General features: G+C 39.9%; 1 protein-coding gene across 2 annotated transcripts in view; it reads left to right on the plus strand.

The window, feature by feature from the left end:
• The window catches only part of Prkn (parkin RBR E3 ubiquitin protein ligase), a 1,199,352-nt gene that overhangs the window by 95,632 nt on the left and 1,080,058 nt on the right, over nucleotides 1–23,662 (plus strand). The gene's annotated exons all lie outside the window — the stretch shown is intronic.

Genomic DNA, 23,662 nt, shown 5'->3' on the forward strand with positions numbered 1-23,662 from the left:
TACTGGAGATGGGGAGTGGAGACGGGTAAGTCCTTGGGTTATACTGACCTGCCATCCTAGCCTCATTGGCAAGTTCATGTTCCAAGCCATGATAAGTTCTGTTTTAATGAAGTAAAGTGGGTAACACTTCAGGAAGAATGACACTATAGGTTGATTTCTGTTCCTTATATGTATCCCCATATACGTGTGTGTGCAAACACACACACACACACACACACACACACACAGAGAGAGAGAGAGAGAGAGAGAGAGAGAGAGAGAAATCCCTCTATTAATTAACCATCATTAACAAATTGATGTTATTAACAGTATGATTTCCTTCCTGTGTGTGTATTTGTGCTGGGACTGGTTGGGACCTTGGACTAGTGTTCAGATCGAGTGGACTCTTTCACAGGACTCTACCTGAACTGGTAGACTGATTGGTGAATTCTAAAAGCACATTCTTGCTATGACCTACCAATTTGCCATATAAACCAACCTTGTAGAAAATGAGATCTTTATTGATCTGTATAGAATCTAAAGTAGGTGTGTAATTTTCTAGGAAATGCTCTTCTACAAGGACTTTCATCCAATTACTACCGAGAAGAACATATCTGTATTGAGCCTTCCCATTGCGCAACTTCCCCTGTGCTTTTTACATATATTTACAAAGCAGGTCATTAAGGAACTTTGGCTGGCCATCCCTCTCTTCATTTACATAAAATGTGTCCTTTGTTCCTGTAATGATACTACTACATAGCAATGTGCCACAAGCGAAGAAAGAAATTACAATATGGAACTAAAACATAGAATCAAGGTTTGGGGAAACTGTTTTAAAAAGAGTTCAAAGAACATGAGCTCAGGGATGGCTCAGTTGATAAAGTACTTGCTTTGCTAATGTAAGGACCTAAATCCAATCCCCAGGACACATTGAAAAGCAGGGTATGGTGGCATACACTTTGAACCCTAGCACTGGGAAGCTAGAGATACAGACCAGTCCATCAGATTCTGTCATTCCAAGTTCAGTGACCAGCCCTATCTCAATAGAGAGCAATTGAGAAAACCATACAGTGTTGACCTCTGATCTTCATACTTACATGCACAGAGTGCAGATGACTGTGTATATACATGAGCATATATAAACACAGACACAGAATTGGTAAGGAGGTACTATCTAAACTGTTCCATTCAGTGTGTCTGCTGATCTTTACAGTGAAGACTTGACTAGGATCAATATTTTCAAATATTTTACAGTAAGAATTTTATTTCTCAACACAACCTAATGTACTAGTGTCTCTGTGTTTAGAAAAATTCCTGAAATGGTATTTATTCTTAGTGCATGGTCATCACCTAATAAGGGTCGACACAGGACCCTTACTAGGCCAGAGGGGCATGATCCATGTGCTGGACATTCAGTGTTTATCAAAAGGCAACCTGAGATGGACGTGTACCAGTGAGACGGACAACCCAGAGTGGGAACGGTTGCTAGGGGAGAGAAAACCCCTTTAGCTGTTTGTGTGGGGGCTTCTCAGAGGTCTTAGAGCAGAAACCAGACAAATACTGAGGTAGTTTCTCTTGACACTGATTAATCTTCCAGATGTTTTATGGTCATTTAGTGTTGTAATAAGAGCGGCAGGGCTGCGTCCCCGGCACCCAGCCGCCCTCACGGCTAGCTTATGCCCCGAAATAATTACACGGAAACTGTATTCTTTTAAATACTGCTTGGCCCATTAGCTCCAGCCTCTTATTGGCTAGCTCTTACATATTGATCTAACCCATTTCTAATATTCTGTGTAGCACCACGAGCTGGCTTACCAGGAAAGATCTTAACCTGCGTCAGTCTGGAGTGGGAGAATCATGGCGACTCCCTAACTCGGCTTCTTTCTCCCAGCATTCTGTTCTGTTTACTCCGCCTACCTAATTTTCTGTCCTATCAGAGGCCAAGCAGTTTCTTTATTACTTAACCAATGAAACAACAGATAGAAAGATGACCCTCCTCCATCAATTTAGGGTGTTCTCTACTCTGTGATATTCTTCTGATCTAATCAGGAAAATGATAACATGCTGTTTACCTACTGGGGGAGGATAAAGCTCCCCCTCTCCATCTCGGACTTGTGCTGTTTGCTGCTGACCTATGGGCTGGCTGATCGTTGGTTCTGGCTGGTGGTGCTACGGCCCATCTTGCCACTGTGGTAGTCTTGGTTGCTGTCAAACTACTTACTTTTCTTCTCACAAGCATGTAGCCGGCTTATAGGTTCCATTACCAGTAGTAGAAAGCTAACTTTTCCTCAATAATATATTATTGTAATTCCTATTTAGCTTTAATCTATTTCATTTTTAAAACTCAGTATCTATATCCTAGAGATATGTAGGATTTATAATTTGGAAACACTGAACTATATATGTTAAAGGTCCACAATCTGTTTAAAACCTTATTTCAAGTATTCAGTATTCTTGTTAGGTTAGATGGGTAAACCTTTGTGCTGAACATTCAGTGATTATCAGAAGTCAACCTGAGGCCGTGGGTCTCAAGTTCATTGTCCGGTGCTGCTGTTGATTAAAGATGTGGACACATAGGAATAAGGGAAATGAAAGCCGGCCTTGGGAAGGAAAAAAGTGAGATAAACAACCTGGAGTGGGAGGAGAGGGATATAAGAATAATCTTGAAGTAAGAATGTCACCTTAATTTTAAAGGCATTATAGGGATAATCCACGTCTTGTTAATGTACTGTAATCTAAACATATGTTAGTGTCTTGATCAAGAGTCCAGTGCATTTTAAGACCTTGCGGGGTCTGGTTGTTTGTTCTAGTGACTTTCTGATGCCTTGAGAGAGTATGGCTTCTATATGTCAAATGTGTTTTGGGATTCAATGTATTGCTAGAGTATTGGTTTTTCTTGCCACGTGTAATATCCCCACAGTCTAAAACAAGATATTTATCTTTTTGATAGACAAGCAATTAACTTTTGGGGAGAATTTAAAGTCAGCAAAGCACATCTGTTAGGACACTGGAAATAAATATAATTTCTGACAGGGAAACATTATAGCTTGCATTTGTTATGCCATAGCTAAAGCTATGTCAGCATTTTTATTATAAACCTAGGAGATTATCAGTCTGCAATAAAGCTCCTTTTGGACTGAGTCTTATTTTGATTCAGAGCTTACTCAGGAAGAGCTTTGATTTCCTGAACATGAGGAAGTAGCTTTGCTGCTGCTAGCTGCTCTAAGGGGGACCTGTGCCTGTGCTTGGCAATTACACAAACACTGTAAACTGAATTAGTGGTAATTAAAGTGCAGTAGCTATAGTAGAAAACGATGTAGAAACCACCTGGCAGCATAATTCCTGAGTATGCTGAAATCAGCTCTTTTCACTGCACTATAGAGGAGGTTAGCTTTCCTATTGGTATCGGGGAACTCCATTATCCAGTGTCAGGAGCGTTGAGCACACACTTCATAACACTCTGTGCGGGCAGGGAAACGTGAGTGTTGTTGATTCTCTATCATGCCTGTTCAAAAAAAGTTTTCTCAAGAGTTTAAAGATGATTTCACATTTTGAGACAATGGGCATAGAACAGAATCTTACCTTTTTGCACATCAACCCATGAAGATACTAAGAATAGCACATGGCAGAGTCTAATCCCAGTGTCCTGGGAAATATGACCAAGTTTGTGTGCTCCCATTCCTATTGGATCACAGAGATAACGAGGTCCTGTCTCACTGCGTGGACACAGTGAGTGCTCAGTCAGTTCCAGGTAGTGTGACTGCTTCTGGGACTGCCATAGCTTCCATGTTGATTTTATGCTTTTATATTTTATCAGTAACATAAGAAAAAAAGAAATTTAATTTTGCAAAGTATAAGCAGAATACTACCCAACCTTATATGTGGACCCTAAAAAGGCCTACTTCACAAAAGTAGAGAGAACATGATGCTGGTGGATAGAGGAATGTTTGAGAAAGCTGTTACAAACCTTGTTGATAAATATTAGTAATAATGGGTATTTCAAAGTTGCTGAAAAAGATTTTAAACAATGTCATCATAAAACTGTAAAAGGCGAGATGACAGTATGTTAATTACCTTTTAAAATCTGTCTACAATATGTACATATATTATATATTAAGACTTCACATTGTATACCATAATTCTATATAGCTAACATTTGCAAAAAATTAATTTTAGTATAATTGCAGTATATTTTTAAAAACTAATTTTTTTAAAAATAAAAGGTTATAAGTAGTTCAGTTTCTACTGTTTAGTGATTGTTGCCTGGTGAACACAATTTTATGATTTTAAAACCAGATGTACCTTTTATGTAATAAACTACCTGTTTTAAGAATGAGAATTCTGTTTTCCTGGGAGATTCATTTGAAAGTCTTATTCCTGCTGATGTTGGTGACTTTAAGAAAGCACTCTTCTATTATACTGTAAAGTATGGCAAAGGAAAATGCAGTTACATAATGTAAGTGCCAAGGTATATCAAAATAGTGTTATATTGTGTAGGCTTTCTCCTGCTTCAGTTCAGAGGAATAACAATTTTGTCCTTTAAAAATAAATCCATTGATAGGAGACTGCAAGAAAGAGCTGCACAATTGCTCAGACACTTTTGACTTTATACCGTTCACTCTATGATAGGGGAAGGGTTCAGTCACAGTTTGGAAACTGTCGTGAGTATATTGATGCAAACAATGCGGGAACCATCTGAAGGATGACAGCCCTGCATGGATCTCTATGAATGCTGTCCCTCAGCCCTTTGATTATAGGTTGGAGAATCATCAATCTCCCTTCACAAATCTGAAAAAGAAATTGTTTTGTGAAATCCAAATTTGATAATGAAGAGTCACAAGTGTCTAGGTTCAATAAAGTTGGTGTCTAACTTTTCTTTTATGAATTTGATTTGATTGAGGTTAAACTCCTTTTTGTTAACAAAGCAGAGGTCACACTAAGGAATATTTTTAATGCTACTAAGATATTGCATACTGACATTTATATACTTGATATATAATAAAAATTTAAATTTAGGAGGAGGACTCTTGTTTGGTTCCTAGCTGCTTAGACCCAAAATAACCACACAGAAACCGTATTATTTAAATCATTGCTTGACCCATTAGCTCTAGCTTTTTATTGGATAACTCTTACATATTAATTTAACCCATCTCCATTAATTTGTGCATCACCACGAGGTTGTGGCCTACCAGCAAAATTTTAAGCACATCTGTCTCTGGAGGTGGCTACATGGCTTCTCTCTAACTCTGCCTCCTTTCTCCCAGTATTCAGCTTAGTTTTTCTCACCTAGCTCTGTTCCCCTATAGCTTGCTAAAGGCCCAAAGCAGTTCCTTTATTAACCAGTAGTATTTACAGCATATAGAGGGGAATCTCTCATTATCTCCCCTTTTCTGTTTAAATAAAAAAAGAAGGTTTTAAACTTTAACATAGTAAAATTACATGTAACAAAACAAGTATCAAGCAAGAATTATGGTTACTATATTTATATCTACTTTATCTTTTATCATAACTAAGGAAAACTAAACTATAAATTCTTCAACTCCATCAAAGACTTCAAAAGGATATAATATTACCTAAGTAAATAGGGAGTGCATTGTAAGCAACTTCCAAAACTCTAGAAATGACGGAGACATCTCACTGCCTGGACAGTCACTCAAAGTTAACCACGTTAGTGTGCCAACTGTTTCAGGAGGGCGCTTGTTTGGTTCCTGGCTGCTCAGTCCCGAAATAATCACACAGAAACTGTATTAATTAAATCACTGCTTGGCCCATTAGCTCTAGCTTCTTATTGACTAACTTTTATATCTTAATTTAACCCACTTCTAGTAACCTGTGTTACTTACCAGATAAAGGCTGTGGCTTACCAGATAAAGTCCTGATGCCCATCTCTGAGGGGGCTACATGGCTTCTTTCTGACTCTGCCTCCTTTCTCCCAGCATTCTGTTTGGCTCCTCCCCCACCTAGCTCTGTTCCCCTATTGCTTGCTATAGTTCCAAAGCAGTTCCCTTATTAACCAATGATACTCACAGCATACAGAGGGGAACCCCACATCATTTAATTGTGCAGTTTAAGTATATTTGGGGCCTAGAGATATTTAAATTTCATATGAATGTACATATGTGTACATGTATAACCTATTTTAAAATGTCATTAAATATTCTTTAACGAATTTGAAGTTGGTTTCAAAGCAGAAAATGTGAGTGATGGATTTTACCTGAGTCAGTAGCATAGTCCTCTCATCTTCCTTATCACTCTGACTAGGGCTTTGGGTTTCTTACAAGCTTAGCAATCCATGCATAAATATTTCAACACTAATCCTGGGCAGACACATTTTCTTTGATTTACTCCTCTCCTCCCTATTGTGTGTCCACCACCATCTCATTGTCTCCATTAAGATAATGAGAATTTAAGCAACTGACCCTACCATGAAGCTGTTTTGCTGTTTGGATAATTGCCATACAGAATGCAGATAGCAACCTGTTGATCTATGATTAAAATATTGCAGGAGAAAATAAGAAGTATCATAATCTACTGACAAAAGTAAAGAAAGTGACTGTTGAAATGTAAAGTATGTGTGATGGAATGAAAAATCTGAAGTCTTCATTTTCATTTATCCTACTAGTTCTGCAAACTTCAGACTGGAATCTTGAGATCTTTACTTCTTGACATCACCTGTTTGCTTCTTGAGTCTCCCCCACTGTTGCTCTCTATTCTAGGAACTTGCCTTTTTAGCAGTGGCAGGCAAGATATGATAAAACACTTCATATATATTGTTTGTCTCTCAGATATCAACAATATTTACACTAGTTTTATTTCTATTAACCTGGCATGGTGTCAGTGTCCTTGTTCACAAGGATATCCTCTCAGGAAGGCAGGAGAACGGGTTAGCATGTGCTTATATTCCATTCACTTCTTTCTTAAAGGATTTCTCTGTGTAAATTTTACAACTTTTAATGTCACCAAATATAATTTGACAATTTTGACTTGGGTGTCTTTGCTGGAAAATGATACAAGAGTATTGCTTCATGGTCTAGAAATAACAATGAATTAATGATCATTTCTACCTTACACAATTGCTAGAAATAAATATCAACTCACTGAATATATTTGTTTGGTCACCTCAGCTCCCTACACCCTTTTATACAAAATGTCTGGACTGCTTGCCTATGGGCTTCATCCCAGCTCCTGGCATAAGCTTCCTCCCTGGGAGTTGCTTCAGTCAAACTCTGTCTCCTAGAAGGCCTGCCAAACAGTGACACCTCTCTAGGGAAGGTCAAGACCATTTCCATAGGCTATTTAAACTGTCCCCCATTGCCCCAGAATGGACATGTGGTCTCCTGGTTATCCATGGTCAACTCTTCTCCATGTTTCCCCACGGCCACCCGGGAATAAGGCTATCTATTAAATTGGGCGTTTTTTTATTCGGTTTAATTCAGTCTTATTGGAATTATTTACGGTGGAAAGGTTCATCCTAAAAAAATACTTAACATTTGGCGGTCCCATCGGGGAGTGGGCTGTTTTTCTCACAGGCCCAGAGACACGTGTTCGAAAATGCCCTTCTGTTGTGCATGCTCTCTGCCCAGCTAATATCGACTTTGTCTAGGTGAGTTCTCTTTTGAGTAGATGCCTCTAAGGACTGGGGGCCCATTTGCATTTATTTTTGTCAATTTTAGGGCTTTCCCATTGGAATCACAATCGTGCTGGATGCCCGATTCATCTTTCCCTCGGAATGTTATTATTTGGATCTTCCTTGTTCTTGATAAAATAAATTGTCATTTAAAAACTTAAAAAAAAAAAAACTGAAGAGTTGTCATTGTTGGCAAAGAGATAGAAGCATTCTTCAGGATTAGGATAAACTGTAGCAGAGTTTGACAGTTTGTGAATACTCACTGCTGTACCTGTGGCTGCCTTCCTTCCCCGCTTCCTCCTCCCTCCCCTCTCTTTTCCTCTTCCTCTCCTCCCCCTATTTCACTGGAGGGACTGTATCTGATCAACATGGATGACCAAGTTCAGATTTCTTTGCTCTAAAGTCTGTAGGCTTTGAACCTGGTTTTTTTTTTTTCCTCACCTTGTTTTAAGTCAGGACTGCACAAGAGGTTTCATTTCACATTTCAGCCGAGTTTTTCAGCACTTTACCTTGAGGAGGATGTAGATTGGAAAGAAGAGACTAGATGTAAAACCTGCAATTTGATGACAGGTATCATAAAAACATGTAAGTCTAAGCCGCAAGGTGTGTCCTGTTGGCACCAGCAGGCGTACACTGCTGGTGGGAGATCCTCGTTCTGCCCCCTGGAGGGAGCTCACTAGCCTGCACTGCTCAGAACAAGGCCTGGGGAGCCTGCACTCTGTTCCTAGGCCTCATCATCATGGCAGAGCTTGCAGGCCAGCATGTTTCCATTTAAGGGTTTATTTATAGGCTCTGCTACCTAGACGCTGCCTGGGTACACACTTCTGCTTCTGGGTTTCCCTGCACTAGAAGCCCATTTGCCACCTCACTCTCTGAAAACCCTCGTTTGTGGCTTCTTTCTAGGATGAGGAATCTAAACATTCTGTCTGAAAAGGGTCTTGTAAATGAGTTGAAATTGGCTTTTCTTGGGCTTCCATTGTGTTGGCCCTTCTGTTCTGTAGTTTCACATCCTTTCTCAATATACTGTTCTGTAATTATTTGAAATATTTTGTATAGCTTTGTCATGCCAGAGAATGCTCTTTGTGCATTTAAATACATTCATCTACTCATTTATATTACATTTATTCTGCACTTTTGTGTATGCTCAGTATTGGCCACAGATAAAAGATATGGTCAGTCTCTGACCTCGGTGAACTTTGCTTCAAACAGAACCAGCCCTTGCTCCTTCCTGCAGTTCTGCCTGAGTGGCCTTCAGGTCCACATGCTCTTGAAATGCAGTGTGTGATGTGGCCATACAGAAGCCGTCAGCAGCACTGTACATTGTGGATAATATTTGCTGTTTGGATGATCGGACCCCTCTGACTCCTGTGAAACCAGTGCTAAGCTCTGCAGTTCTCCCACCCGCTCCATCTCCATGGTCGTCCTGCACTGTCTGAATCCTGTGTCCTGACTGTGTCATCACAGTCTGTAGTTCCACACCATTGCTGTGCACAGAAGACGCCAGACAGCACTGGGACAGAAGTGGAACGCTTGCTTAATTTTCCTTTTTTATGGTTTTGAATTAATTCTGTTCATAATACTGGCAGTCTTTAAATGATCTTCCCTTGAGCAGCTTTGTGATTCTCAGGCAACAGATGTAAAAGGATTTACCATGTCATTTCTCCGGCAAGGTCTACTCTTTCAAGTAAAGTCTTAGGGAAATACATCTAAAGACAATTATGGCTGTGCCCTGTTCAAATGCATGTGTGCATTTATACATCATAGGAAGGAAGCACTGTTAAAACTTTAAAGTGATTTCATATTGTTTTTCCCTTTTGAACCCATGTACATATCATTTATTTAAAATATTATTCAAGATTTTACAGAAATTCCTAAATGAATAAAGTATTCCTGTTATGGAGAAAGAAACAGAAGAAATTTGAATGAAGCCCTTGTCCTAAGATGAGTGTTAATGGTGTAGACAGTGGTGTAGTCCATGATGAAAATGTACTGCTGTTTGCCTACAGCTCTTTATCTGTGTTATAAACTGAGGAAGGCTTCTGTGAGGGCGCTCAGCCTCTCAGCATACTAGTTTCTTTGTAAACCCATCCTTGCTGGAACTCTCTCTGTAGACCAGGCTGGCCTTGAACTCAGAGAGATACCTGCCTCTGCCTCACGAGTGCTGGGATTAAAGGCGTGTGCCACCACCTGGCTTCTGTGGTTATTATACCACAGGAATTGTTTAAGTTGTTCTAAAACTTATAGTTACTTGTTAATCTACAATCTGTAAACCTGGCAATAAATTTTAGCAAGACATGGTTGATTCCACCCTTGAAATAGTGAAGGGTAAGCAGCATTGCAGGGCACTGCATATAAACTAGTCCGAGCAAGGTTTCCACCAGATTCCAGCGTAGATGAAAGTGTGTGTGCTGAAAACCGACCGTCAGGGCTCATCTCACATGTGACCTGGGTTCTGAAAACCGACTGTCAGGGCTCATCTCACATGTACCTGGGTTCTGAAAACCGACCGTCAGGGCTCATCTCACATGTGACCTGGGTTTTTACAAGACCTTTCCTTATTTCAGTTTCGTTATCACCAACTGGGAGCAACCGGGTCCAGGCCCTGGAGCTGTGAGGAAGGGGCATTCAGAACAGTCTGGGGACAGTGGGTGCTGTGTGTGAACTCTGCTGTGTTTTCAGAGTTCCCTTTCTTTTTCTGTCTTATCTTCCTCAGATACTTTTAGGAAATAAGATAGTAAGAATTTTCCAAGTACTATGATGGAAAAATATAATTTCGATGTCTTATTTTTAATAATATCCATTTAAATATCTAAAAATAGACCTAATTTTAATTCAGTGTTATGCATTTAAGAATGTTTACCTGTAAAATGTTAAAGCTATTTGTATGTTATTCTGTCTTAGCATATGCCAAAGTTATTGGTACTAACTTCAGGAAATAGACTGGGCAAATATGAGATTTCTATAAACTTCAAGTCATTGTAATATATAAATTTCATTTAATTAATGCATTTGTTTATATGTACATATATATGTATATACACACATGTATATATGTATGCTGTTTTTGAGACAGGGTCTAGCCCAAGGTCACCTCAAACTCAGTGTAAGTCTTTTCCCTTGGCTGAGTGTATTTGTATACACTTTAAATCTGTCAGTATTTCAAGGTAATTGTTTTAGGAATAATATAAATAGAAAATAATATTATTTATTTATTTCTAAAGTTTACATTAAGATTAAGATAAGATATTGATTTTGTTCCTATATGGGAGATAGATGTGGAACAGAGAGACAATTGGATGCCTAAAAACAGTTGGTTTGTCATTAGTGTTAGTGGTATTGTCTTTTAGACAGTAGAATTCTAGTTCTGGAAATGTATTTATTGTACCAGTGACATCACTGTTCACTTGTCAATGCCATACCCTGCTTTCCTTTTGAGTATAACATACAAATTTGGTATTAAGGGAGTTCATTTCTGCTTAATTTTTGGTTTATAATACTATTTTTTGTTAAATATCCCATTGAATCTTCATCTTGATGAGTTCAGGGTCTCAGCAATGCTGTCTCAATGGGGAGTCTCTAGGGAGCAGTCTCAGGAAGTCGTGATCATGCAGCCATCCTTCATGGGGGAGGTTTGGTCCATTTTATTCAGCTAAATGTCATCTCTTCAACATCTTTACTCCGACCAGGGAAGGCCTTGCCGTTCTGATGAGTCTGAGGCAGTGGTGTCCTGGACATGGCTATGCTGATATCATGAGTGCTCATTTATACTGGGGTGGTTACATTTGCTCCTGACACACCATCTTTGAGTGGGTGCTTGACATTGCTTGTCTCGTTCTTCTCATCAGTTTATTCTTAGGTCATCCTGGGAATTATTTCATCCCTCCTCTAGTCTCCTTTTCCAGTCTCCTTCTAGCCTGACAGATGAATCTCCTGCTTTACTAATAAAAATTGTCATATAGAAAGTCTTTCTTTTTCCTAATAACAAAGTACCCAGCCTAAGCTACCCAAGCATCTGACCTCCCCGAGGGAAGGCACCCACTAGTGATCTTAATGAACGTCACTGGCGGTGTATTAAGAAAGCTGATATAAATCTCTGCTTTTTATTCATATTAGCTTCTCTGCATGGGACCCAGATTCCTCACATTTGAAAAAAAATAAGCACCATTTAGCTTTTCTTGTGTCCTTCCTGCAAAGCTTTCTGATGATCCAACTGAGGATGCTCATCAGTTGACTTTTAGTTAAATTACCGACCTAGGCTTCACCATGAGGCATGGCTGCATGATCATGTCTGCAGTCTCTCCTCAGGGACTCTCCACTGAGACAGCGTTGCTGAGACCCTAAAGAACTCATCAAGGGCACAATTAAATGAGATATTTAACTAAGAGTAGTTTAAGATTATGTTGTCTTTTCTCGGCTTGTCTGTAGAACTCCTGGAAGGGCTCAAGTTAGCCTCTTCCCTCTCTTGTCTTCTTTTGACTCTACATGTTGCTTTCTGACCTTATTGCTGTCTCTTGATAAGGTTATCAGTGCTGTTTTAGCATTATGCAATATCAGCCTTTCCTCAGACTCTCCTACGTTTCCATCTTCTCTGAAGATCCATGTGGTCTGCCGTCCATGCCCAGAGTGTCAATGATTAGCAATATCCAAAGAACTTGCAAGTTAGCTCTTACTCTGAACCCAGATGTCACTGTACTCTAGTACCTAGTGATCTCCCCATACACATTTTCTCAAAGGTAGCAAATCCTGTACCTGTGAAGCTAAATTCAGGGTTTTCTCTCCTACCCACTCACTTCTAAGTTGGGTCTCTTCTAAGTGCTTCTGTTATGATCACCTACCCTGCCAAACTGATACTCTCTTCTTTACCTTAAAACCAAAGCCATTACCACATTTTACTACTTTGCCTTCCCATCTTTGTGAGACTTTGACCTATCCATTATCACTTCTAGTCCATTCAACCACACTTTCTTGACTGAACTATTTCAGTGAAGAAATGGTTAACATACCAACTGGCTGATCCAGGTCTGTTCTGAATTGGTTTTCACAGTAGTATGTTCATCGTATATGAGTTCATTTTTTGAAATACGTATGATCTTGGATAAGAGGTTTCAGTGGACCATCTTAGTACCTGTTTCTGCTAAACGTTGAAGCAGTGCATTTAATATAGTATCATTATCGTTTTATAACCTTTTGTTATTGCATATGTATTTTATGAGAAGCCACTTATTGATATTCATATAATTGGCAAAAATATGAGTGTTTAAAATACAAACCATTGGCAAGTTTTGATCTCTCCTCGTTTTTGATTTAGGAAACTTAAGATGTTTATATTAGACTTTGCGGAATGTTTGTAAGAGACTTTATAGTTTGTATATGTCATTGTGACATTTGTTTTTTCCTAGCTGTTAATGTGTTACTTGTTGGGTATAACAAATCATTGCTTTAGTAGTCTGCACATATGTACCTATACATATAAAGACAGATATCTCTTGCCAAAGAACCCATTTTCTCAGTCTTTCCTTGAAGTTACTCTATTTTGGTAACTCAAGATTTTAGTTATTTTTGATGAATTACACCACTCTATTATTAATCAGCGATATAGGTTATATTTCGGTATTGTGAATTTTTAGAAGGATTTAAAAATACTGATAGGAGAAATTGAGTTTAAAATTTATTAATTCGGACTATAGCAAGGATTTGTGCCGTGTGTTCCTAGGTCTGTAATGCCTGCATAGTGTTGCTGAAATGAACTGCTACAGCGGATCACAGGTCAGGAAACTTGTCAGCAACTGAGAGTCAAGTCCTCCTTGAGTTTTAGGTAGTTAGTGGAAAGAGATAAAAGCTAACAACACCCTGGGGAACTGGGATGGAGTAAGTCAGTCTCTCTTTATTCCTGGTGGAACTTGACGTTTAGTCTGTATTTTAGCTTTGCTTTTCAGAGCTTGAAAATCAAACTCAAAAAGTGATGTGTTCCAGTCTGTCATGCATATGCTAAGCTTAATGTGGAATTATATATCATGTATGAAGAGATAGCAGAAGGTAAATTTTAGTAATGATGTGCACTTTATGAATAGAAATAATTGGAGTATAAATCCTGATTTTTAGTATATTTTCAGAAAAATAAGATTGTCATGATAAGTAACTTAGAGTTGAGTGAAAAGCCCAGTTATTGAGTTCATACAGGATGAAGTAAAGCAAACTACAAAAGTGTGAAAAGCCTGGGTGTTGCATTCATTCAGAATGAAGAGAAGTGGCGCCAGGTGCATTGACCCATCAGAGAGAAGACGTAGTTCTAACCAGCTGTACTTTGCTGCAGGCTGATAAATAGTAGAGTTTCAGATCAATTTCACCATTGATCTGAAAGATAATCCTTTTTGTGACAATCTTGTCCTGGGGTTTTTGCTGTCAGAGGTGAAAATGAATGGCAGAGTCTAAATAAAAAAGGAGGGGGTAAGGGAATAGGGCCTGTGGAGAAAGGGGCATTGTCTGTCTTATGTGAGCTGGTGCACTGAAACTTTGTATGTGGGGACTGAGGCAAGATGCAGCAACATAAATCCAAAGAAGGATGCATTTTATTATTTTCTGGTTCTGTGCCATAGAATTTACAAGGCAATTGTGTTCATTATTATATGCAGGAAAGTAGGAAAATACACAGTGGGTAATGACTTGGAGGCCCTACAGAGTCTACAGTGCTCCTAATCAATATTTTGTGCTTCGTGCTAGCTTGGCCCTGAAAGGCAAGCTGAACAGGTGAAGCTGCAGGGGAAAGCACGGTATTTGACTTGGATGATTTTTATTCTGTACAGGCTGTGAAACAAATAAGGATTACCACAAGTGCCTCAGCAAATCCCTGGGGAACACGGAGCCGGGTGCACTTCAGACAGTGCTGAGTGATTCTTTTTGAGGTGGAAATTAAGATGGATTTGCTCCTTCCTGGCCTGAGCTGGTAAAGCAGGTGCCTGCGCTCACCAAGTCCAAGGACGGGCACAGAGCTTCATTAGGAAAAGAAAACAGGTCACTTTATTTAGGCAGGGGCTGTCGCCTGACTGGGTGTTCTGGGCAGGACTTGACAGGAGGCATGGCTTTGTTAATTACCCAGATAAAACTATACGTTAGGAGGCTGGGGAGTTACCTTGGTAAAGTTTGCTTGTTGTGCAGTGATGATGTAGGTTTGATTCCCCAGAAGCTATGTGTAAAAGCAGAGTGCTCTAATTACTGTTGAAAGGCAGAGGCAGGGAGGATCCCTTAAGACTCACTGGTCAGCCAGCCTAGCGCAATTGGGTGTTGGGGACAAGCCAGTAAGAGAGATTGTCTCAAAAACCAAGGTAGATGGCTCCTGAGGAAGACACCAGAATGTGTACAGAAGCGTACACACACGCACACTCATAGACACACACTTGTGCACAGCAGGAAGTGTGCATAGCTTGTTGATGCCTTTAGGGCTAATCTTTTCAGTGATTCATGAGTTGCTCCCCGATATTGCTGTCACTGAAATCAGAGTCTGTCAGGGGAAGCCGGTGGACTAGATCTCTCAAATGCTTCTCTAACAGGTTACTCAGATCTTTCAGTAGCCCTTTCAGAAATGCGATAGTACTTCTCATCTGCCGATATCACATGTGGCCAGTTTCCATGAGCTTCTTACTTATCTAACCTAAGTAAAACGATGATATAAGAGGTAGGTTTGGGGAAATTCTCAACCTTTCTTCTTCTTTTGTGATTTCAGTATTTGCTTAATTTCTTTCCTTTTGAATAGTTTAGGCAATCGGATATTGTAGTGCTTGGTGTGGGTTTCCCACAGGCCTAGAGCTGAGTGCTTCCTGTGGGGACACACTCTTCTCTTCAGCTTGCAGCCATAAGGCCGCCACTCCCATCACATCAGTGTCCTCTGCTGTTGGAACTGGTCATAGACCAGACAGAGACAAGTGGGTTTGTCTGGGTTCTAGTGAAACAGGTAGTGGTCTGTAGCGGGCCAGCCACTGACTTGGGCTCCAAGCCAAGGCTAAAGGAGTATATTTCATTCAGGGTCTGCAGGGATTAAGGCTTAAGGACTATGGTTTGAGGTAGAGACTCTTAGTGATAAAATGAGCAGAATCCCCCAAACCATTTCCGTCCCATGTGTTTCTGGCCTCTTTAGCTATAGCTGTACAATTTACAGTTTACAGTTGTGCAATCTCTTCACTCAACCCTGAGTCATCACGACTCACTTAGGAAAAGCACCCTACTATCCAAAGATCAGCGTCTCTGTTATGTGTCAGAAAATTGGCAGAACAGCGGCACGCTCTCAGGCTTCCCCGAGAACTCACTTGTCAGTCTACGGAGGAACACAGCTGGAACTGTGGAGCCTGCCCGGACCTCTGCGGTCCTTGTGTGGGAAGGTGTCAGCTGTGTGTTCAGGTCAATCCCGTGCTCAGGCACCAAGACCTGAGCCAGTCTGCCTGTACTGTTTCCCCATTATTCTCTCTAAGGGTCCTCTTAAATTTTAGGGCTCGTTTGTGCTTCTATCTGAACTTGGAGAACTTTAAAATAACCTGCTTTGCTGATGATTAAATGTTTGAACTTGCATTTCTTTCCATGTGCAGTAGGACAGAAGGGAAGGGAGAATCACCCCACTGTGGAAGTAGACTGATGCCCCCCACTTTTACAGCCACCCTAGGTCCAAGTGGTTTTGCTGTTGTTGTTGTTTTGTCTCAAGTTGCTCTGTGTCACCACTGCTATGAGAGTATGTCTGGCCTGTCCCAGCCCTGCTTCCGCTCTGGTTTGGTGGCTTTTCAGTCTTCACAATAAACACTCCCTTTTCCATGACTCGGGACACGAGGTGCTGGTCTCTTCTCAGTTCTCAGGCCTCATCTCATTGGTCCCACTTGAAATCGTCCGTCAGTCACACCAGATTCGGTATTCTCTAGCCTCTTGTGTCCTCTAGATCTCTTCACTTAGTTCCTACTCCCTCATGGTCCAGATGCATCCAGAAGTCTGCCCAGGGTCCCCAGGCCTGGGCTGACTTGCTCTCTTCTAGAGTGGGCCCCATTTTATGCAGTACTTTTGCTTGTCCTAGCATCTAGCATACAGGCATGTAGTCACTTGTCTTATTAATTATGCTTCCCTCATGACTCCCATCATGAATGCATTTGTTGTTTTATCTACTCCCAGCCTTTCGCTCAAGATGGATGTTCAATATTTATTTAATGAATTAATTTTCATGTGAAAAATATATGTGATAGATTGAAATGTAGATTAATTGAACTTAATAGATTTTTTAGTATATTAAAGATTAATAAATTTATAAACTAGATTAGCAGATCATAATTCATCCTGAACATCTGAAGCACTAGAAATGTGTATACCCCAAACTAAGAGCACCTTGTTAAGCTTTTCTGAATTCCTACCCTTTAACCGTGCTCCTGGAGCATTCTGAAACTACTTGTTTCAGTTCATTGCTTCTTCTCAGAGCGGCCTTCATGCTTTCTGTCATTATGGGATAAGTTATTAGGGTATTTGTGTACACATCGTCACCATCGTCTTCTCAGATCCCTCTGTGCGCTGTAAGCCACAAAGAGCCCTTAGCCCCACTTAGCCCTTAGCACAGAGCTGCTGGCCAAGCAGACCCAGAATCATAGAAAAGTGAACGAATAAAATCTGGAAACCCGAGATTTTTACTTTCAGTAGATTAAGAAGTAAGCTAACAACATAGTATCATTTTCTCCATATGTTCCTTTTTCATAATAGTTTCGTTGGTTCTTTAAAATAAAACCACAGCACATTTTCTAAAAAACAAAATATAAAAGTGAATGTTGGTTACTTCACAGTTGAATGAATTTATTTCTATCTTGATTCTGTTGTGACTCAGGAAAAGTCCTCATCTCTGTCAAATACCACAGGAAATGCCCAGGAATTCTCCACTGGTGCTCCCCAGGAGTGCACAGAGGTGGCGGTAAAGTGACTCGTCATCAACTAAGAGTGAATCTGTCAATTGCACATTGAATTTAGCCTGAGAATGAAATAAGTGACAGGCATTTGCTTATTTGGTGCTGGCTACTGAACCTTTGATCTCACACTTGTGAAGCTCGTGCTCTGCCACTGAGCCACTGGGTGTACATTACACTGAGTGAAAGGATTTTTAAGCTTCAGGAGCTTTGTGTAAATCTCCCTGTAAGAGATGGGATCCTGGTTTGGAACTATTACCAGAACATTACCAGGAGCCACAAGATTGTGCACATCAGGTTGTGTGTATACAAGTCTGTTCTGGAACTTCATAGAATAGGAATCAAAATTGAAGACCATATTTCAGAACTCGTCAAGTGAGTATCAGAAGCATCCACACATTAAGTAGATCATAATGCGCTGGATCAAAGCGCATACTGCACAGGTATGCACAGAAATGCTTCCCGGCATCTAATCACAGCACTCGGGCCTGTGGCGTTAACTGACGTTGTGTGCATGCGTAAATGCTTTACAGAAGAGCTGGTAAAAATATGCCAGGATATAAAACATGTGCCATTTTCCATAGCCAGTCTTAATTACGCATGCTAAAGTGCACTTAGAAGCAGGTGGAAACTTTAAATATCTATTAATTGGTCCTAGAGATGGACAGATAGAATCCTTGCTGGTTTGTATAGTGGCCATTGAACTATTTTCACATATTCTACAATGTGCCAGGAAACAATTGACTGGATTTGACCATCTCGTGTAAATCTTGCATTTTCTGTCTATTTCTGTGGAAATTAATAGAGAAATCAAGTTTAATTACCACAAGCCATACAGTTGTGTAAGAGACGGATTTTTGTTTTCAGAACCAGTGCACTCACATTTCTTATTGATAACTTTTGAGAACTAGATTAAGATATAGATATTTATTCTTTAAAGGTCACATGTGTCTGGTACCTAAGGAAATATGGTCTTTATGTCATAGCACTCTGACTTTCTATTTGTAGATGTTGGCTAAAAGGAGCCTTTATAACATTCAGCTTTCTTGAGTGGGTAGGCCCTGTGCGGTGTATGCATTCATTCACCCTTAGCACCAGATGTATCTAAGCTGTTTGCACATTTAAAAAATGACCCATTGTTGGAACACAATCTAAGGATGGACTTCATAGGAGGAGAGTTCTGAGTACTTGTGAGAAAACTCCAAGAAAATAAGAGTATTGCGATCTCAATTTCTTCAAAACACAGAATTGTCCCTTGAATATGTTCTTCCCATGTGTAGCAAATAGAAGTGCATTTATTTCATATTATTCACTACAAATGGCTGTTATTGTTTGCTTATATGCCTCTATGGAAAATCATATTTTTGCTACATGCATTTTGATTGTATACCACTTGAACTCGAGAACTTTGTGCATGCAATTTCCCTTAACCTTCATAGTATAGCCAGCTATTGCATGTGAGTCCAGTTGGCTTCATTTATTAACTCCACTCTCCCAGGTTCCAGTGGTGACAACCTATCTCATGATAAAATTATTGTTATAAGTAGATGCATACCAGTTTCTATCAAAAAGACATTTTATGCAGATTCTCTTCTATATTCAGTATATAATATGACCATCAATATAATTTAAATCACGATTTTTTTATGTGAGAAAATTTATAAGGCATCAACATTAACATCAATCATATGATTCCAGTTTTGTTTCTATAAAGAATAAGTCATCACACCAGAAAATATGCCCGGTTGCTCTACTCTAGTGTCTTGAGCAGTTATTGCTTTTACTGCCCTTGAGCATTTATGCTACTCATTTCACAGAAATATTTAAGATATTATATTGCTCTACTTTTCATTGAATTATGGTACGAGATAATATGTTGGCAACTTTAATAATCTACTTTAGAATTTTAAGATTAAAAAATTCACCCATTTAATTTAACTTTAATGATTTTCATAGTTACTTTTCATTCTAAACACATCATTAGTAAGAAAATAATAACTGAATACTTATATATGTAGCCTGCCTTTGAAATATTGAGTATGATTGTAAAAGATATAAACATTTGAATTGCTGTGGACAACACAATCAAGAAAAAGAAAACATAATAGCACTGTGCAGTCCACTATGGCTTTGACAGTTTGTGGTGAAGGGCCCGTATGAATATTTGTAATTATGTAAGAGTACTTAGATTTGTGTGCACCCCTTCAAAAGCCTCCCACGTCTTGCCATGTTCTATTTTTTTGTAATACCTGTTTTCTTGACTTTTTGATCTCTTGAGTAGCCTCATCCTAGTCAGTGCTTGCTAACTAAATTGGTATTCCCACAAAGATGTATCTTAGTTTCAAGAACAAATCATGAATCCATTTTAGTTTTAGTTAAAAGTCATAGATTATAGGAATTGATTTTAACTTTATTAGATAAATGTATTTCTATGAAATAATACCTATTTGCAATTTTTATTTCTTAACTAACACTAGTATCTTTCACTGAAATAAAATAGTTTTTAAAAGTGAAAATCCCTACTGGTCGGAATTATTCCAGTAATTATTGGAACACTCCTGTAGATGTGTAGGAAGTCTGTCCTTACCTATTTCCCTTTCCATCTTTTTAAAATTAGTTTTATTTCCTATTTAAAAATACTAACTTAAGTCTGTAGGTCATCCAGCCTGGTGCTCCAGGTGGTGTCAGGGGTAAGCTTACTCTCCTGGCACAGGTCTCAGGCTAGGTCAATCATTGGTTGGCCACTCCCTCAATCTCTAGGTCTCCCTTGCCCCAGCACATCCCATAGGTAGGACAGACTGTAGGCCAAGGGTTATGTGGCTGGGTTGGTTTCATATTCACTCCACTTGAAGTCTTGCCTGGTCACAGGAGATGGCCAGGTCTGTGCAGGCTGTGTATTGCTGGCATCTTAACTGGTGTCATCCTTATAGATTCCTGAGAGATGCCCTTGTGGCCAGTTTTTACCTAATTCAAAAATGCCTCCCCCCCCCCCCCCCCCCCGCTTTTCAGCAATTCTTTCTGTACTCTTCTTCCTCTGTTCCCTATCTCCAACCTGGTCACTCATGTTTCCAACCCAATCTGCCCTCAGTCCACTTACAAAATCTCTTCTCTTTCTTTCCCCTTCCATGGAAGATCTGGGTATCCCAGCTTGAACCTCCTTGTCACTTAGTCTCTCTGTGTCTATGGATTGTAGGTTGGTTGTCCTTTATTTTATGCCAATTTCCACTTATGAATGAGTACATAACCATGTTTGTCTTTCTGGGTTTGGGTTATCTCACTCAGGACATTTTTTTTTCTCATTACATTCATTTGCCTGCCAATTTCATGATATTATTTTTAACAGCTGAGTAGTACTCCATGGTGCAAATGTGCCACATTTTCTTAAACTATTTCTCGGTTGAGGGACATGTAGGTTGTTTTCAGGTTCTGGCTATTATGAATAATGCTGCTATGAATATAGTTGAGCAAGTGTCCTTGTGGTATTATTGAGCATCCTTTGGGTATATGCCAGAGTGATATAGCAGAATCTTGAGGTAGATTGATTCCCAGTTTTCTAAAAAACCACCATATTGATTTCTAAAGTGGCTGTACAAGTTTGCACTCCCACCAGCAGTGGAGGGGTGTTCTCCTTCTCCACATCCTCTCCAGCATAAACTGTCACTTGTGGTATTGATCTTAGCCATTCGGACGGCTGTACATTGAAATCTCAGAGTTTGATTTGCTTTTCCCCGATGGCTAAAGATGTTGAACTTTTCTTTAGGAGTTTCTCAGTCATTTGATATTCCTCTATTGATCTCTGTTTAGATCTGTACCCCATTTTTTAATTAGATTGTTTGGTTTGTTGATATCTAGGATAGACCCAAACACAACTGGAGGAGGAAAATGGCAATGTAATGATGCCTAATGATATTCTGCTATGCTCATAGCTTGGTGCCTAGGCCATGTGTCACCAGAGATGCTTCATCCAGCGATTGGTGGAAACAGATGCAGACCTACAGCCAAACAACTGGCAGAACTTGGGGAATCCTGCAGAGAGGGATGGGAAGGAAAGGATTGTAGGAGCCAGAGGGGTCAAGAACACCACAAAAAATCAACTAACCTGGCCTCATAGGGACTCACAGAGACTGAGCCAACAACCAAGGAGCCTGCATGGGACTGACCTAGAGACTCTGCATATGTGTTACAGTTGTATAGCTTGGTAGTCTTGTGGGACTCCTGTAGGTGGGAGCAGGGCCCATCTCTGACTCTTTTAACAGCATTTGGGACCCTTCTTCTCATACTGGGTTGCCTATCCCAGCCTTAATACATGAGGAGGTGCTTAGTTTTACTGCAGCTTGATTTGCCATGTTTTGTTGATATTCGTGGGAGACCTGTCCTTTTCTGACCAGAAATGTAGGAGGAATGAATTGGGAGGTGGGACTGGGGAGGGCTGGAGGGAAGGACTGCGAGGAGAGGAGGGATGAGATGTAAAACAAACAAACAATAAATACTAAATATTACTCAAACACTACAGCACAAAAAATTTAATAAGCATAACTCTATAGTTGCTAGAACAACACCCTAAAGATCAAGGGCATTTTCTGTTGTTGGTGTAGGGTCTTGTGATTAGGTGGCCATAGCTATGTGAAGGGATGCCAGTAGAGAGAACAGGCTCTAAGAAAGACAGCACTCGACCACACATGGGAAAAGCAGGAGGAAGTCTAGCAGATGTCACCTTCAGAGATATCAGGAAGTAGTTCAGGCTGTGACTCTGTAGAAGTTGTTTCATGGTAACAGTTTGAGCATATAGATAGTCTGTAACCAGCAGATGACATGTTCACTCCATGCAGACCGAATTCCCTTTGGTGACTGTCTTAGCCACTGCTCTATTGCTGTGAAGAGTCACCACCACCAAGGCAGCTCTAATAAGAGATAGCAGTAAATTGGGGGCGTGTTTACAGTTTCAGTGGTTAGTCCATTATCATTATGGTTGGCAGGCATGGCAGCACAGCATGCAAACGGTTGGTGGAGAAGTAGCTGAGAGTTCTGCATCTTGATCCACAGGCAGCAGAAAGAAAGAAGTGGGCCAAGCATGGGCTTTTGAAACTTGAAAACCCACCTCCAATGACACATTTCCTCCAACAAGGCCACACTTCTTAATCCTTCTAATCTGATCAAAGAGTTCCCTGTGACTAAGCATTCAAATATATGATCCTATTTGGGACATTCTTGTTTAAACCAGCACAGTGGCCTAGTTAGTGGAGGATGGACCAGTGTAACCTGGTTACCGTGAGGAGCATCTCATGTCTTGTTGCAAAGACAGATCAGTAAAGGATACTGCAGCATAGCAACGCCTTCGTTAGAATGGAATGCGGTAGAAATGGACTTCAGAGTGAAAGGGGGCTGTAAAATTTCTGACTGTGGAAAAGGACTTTGTTCATGTATTATTTTACATGAATAATGAATATCTTATCACTATGGTAATAGATACACACTGACTAACTTCACCAAGTTCTAACAAATTTATTTAAAATTTTCAGTATTTATAATGCCTCAAAATTACATTGTCGTAAATATTTACACTCAGGGTAGAAAGTTGGCATATCTATTTCTGGAAAGCAGAAATCTGGTTTGTTGTTGTTTTTTATAATTCTTTTACTACAAATTGGGGAAGAAAAGGTTAAAGACTACTGTACTATAGGAGAGTTTTAATAATTTAAGTTGACAGGGTGACAGTTTGATATAGCAAAATATTAGTGAACTTAACATCAAATATTTAAAGTATCTACCAAAAATTCCTCCCCTTCTTTTTCCTTTTTTCGAGGAAAAGTTGTGCTTGTTCCTGTTGCCTAGAGGTGTCTCTCCCCTGGATGCTCATTGAGGTGTGAATGTCTTTGATGTTGAGCTATCAAGACCTCCAGGGTATATATCAGGTTACATTAACCATGTAGTCCAGTGGTTCTCAGCCTTCCTAATGCTTCAACCCTTTAATACAGTTTCACATGTTGTGGTAACTGCCAACCATGCTACTTAACTATAGTTTTGCTGCTGTTATGAACCATAATGTAAATATCTGATATGTGATCCCCAAAGGGTTTTGCCCCACAGGTTGAGAGCAGCTGATATAGTCACATGCCTGCCCTCAGAGAGTCTCTCAAAG

This window comes from Chionomys nivalis, chromosome 2, assembly GCF_950005125.1.
Source record: "Chionomys nivalis chromosome 2, mChiNiv1.1, whole genome shotgun sequence".
Classification (NCBI taxonomy): Eukaryota; Metazoa; Chordata; class Mammalia; order Rodentia; family Cricetidae; genus Chionomys; species Chionomys nivalis.